Below are 1,705 nucleotides of genomic sequence, written 5' to 3'. Positions count from 1 at the left end.
CTTCTTCCTCATCTCTGTTTGTACTACTGTTTGTTCTCTTTAGAGTTGCTTCTCTCTGCACTGTTACTGACTATGAGAGCTCAGGCCTGCTGCTTGCATGACACCTGCTTCACCCAGGGGACCATCTCATCAGTCCACCTGTAAGTATGTTACATCACAAGTAAGAGAAGCATTGTAAGTGTGATCACAGGTCTTGAGATGGGAGGCAAGCCTGGATTATTCAGGTGAGCTCAATATGACCACATGCGTGCCTACCCTGGAGGCAGAAGCGTCAGAGTCAGAGGAAGAAGGTGCAATGATGGAGAGAGATGCTCCTGACTTGTAAAGATGGAGTAAGCAGGGTACCGCAAAGATGGCTCCACAGTGGAGAGCACTGGCTACTCCGTAGGTAGCGCAGGTCCAGGTCCCAGCACCCACATGGAGGCTTAGGACCTTGCACAGCTCAAGTTTCAAGGGATCCAACCCCTTCTGACCTCCACAGGAAACAGGTACACACAAAGTAAACCATCACATAGCCATTCAGGCAAAGCATAGGCTAATGAAATAAATAAACCTCTGTGTGTGTGTGTGTGTGTGTGTGTGTGTGTGTGTGTGTGTGTGTGTAAGCTCATGATTTATTGTTTCCGTAACATCGCTTTAGAACTGGATCACCTGGCCCTTTCTCTTCTTATCGCCTCCCAGTTCAAAACGCTTGCTTCTCTTAATAGCCAGCGTTCTCTTAGACCAGCACACTGCAGTCTCAGCACAATCTTCTTTGTAGGTTTAGCCTTTTTGAGGAAAATAGGCTTAGTCTGCCCACCCTAGCCACTCTGTTTCCTGTCATAATGCCACTCTCCCTGAACATATGAAGAATGCTTGCCCTTTTTGTACTGTGTCACTCTGTGGGGTTGGTGCTTGCCACATTTCCTGCAGAATGTCTGGCTGGTCTTAGGACCATTCACCATGTTGGTGGGAGCCTTATTGCCTCAGAAAACAAACAAACCTTTTTATTTTTTTTTTAAGACAAAGTAACAGGCCAGGATCACGTGAGGTTCCTGAAAGCTGAGAAAGGCAACAAAATGGACTCTCCTAGAGCCTTGAGGATGAGGATCATCAGTCAACACTTTGACCTTTGCTCATGCAACCCAATTTTAAACTTCTGGCCTCCAGTTTTATAGAGTGACTAATTTGTGTTGGTTTTTAAGTTCCTACATTTATGTTGCCCTAGTATAACAGAATGTATCAAGCCAATAGCTCATTTCATTTTTCAGCAGATACCAGCCTCCGGCCCAATGAAGGATCTTTTCTTTAGACGCCAGGCATAGGAAATAGGGTTTCTCCTAAACCTCTGGTCTCCTGGACTACCCAGGCACCTAGTAAACATTTGATGGACAGATGAATTAGATTAGAAACTAAGGTAAACACACTCATTATAAAAAAGGATTTAGTAGGGTGACTCTCTTATTCCTTAAAAGGTTAATTATTTTTAAGGAGTATGTCTGCTAGGCATTCTAAGTGTGCAATTGGTGTGAGCTTTTTAATACACAGCCACCCTGTCCTATGATATAGAATGCTCCTTATAAAGACTTGAAGAGATGAGAGGAAAGATGTATGAAGTCCTGACCATCTTCTTCAAACATGTTAATTTAGTAACTGGTCACCACACACACAAACAACCTATCCATCTGAACTGCAAGAGCCTCCTCACTTGCCCAGATTTCAAGAT

The 1,705-nt window shown here is 44.1% G+C and overlaps 1 pseudogene across 1 annotated transcript; it reads right to left on the bottom strand.

The window, feature by feature from the left end:
* Positions 1–636: 636 nt before the first annotated feature.
* LOC311590178 (large ribosomal subunit protein eL42-like) lies at positions 637–944 on the bottom strand (annotated as a pseudogene). The gene has a single exon. The product of its transcript is annotated as a large ribosomal subunit protein eL42-like (transcript).
* Positions 945–1,705: the final 761 nt, after the last annotated feature.

This window comes from Acomys minous (genome assembly GCF_964271855.1).
Source record: "Acomys minous genome assembly, chromosome: 19".
NCBI classification, from domain to species: domain Eukaryota; kingdom Metazoa; phylum Chordata; class Mammalia; order Rodentia; family Muridae; genus Acomys; species Acomys minous.
Note: the sequence above shows the minus strand (reverse complement) of the source record. Positions and strands in the feature narration are given on the sequence as shown.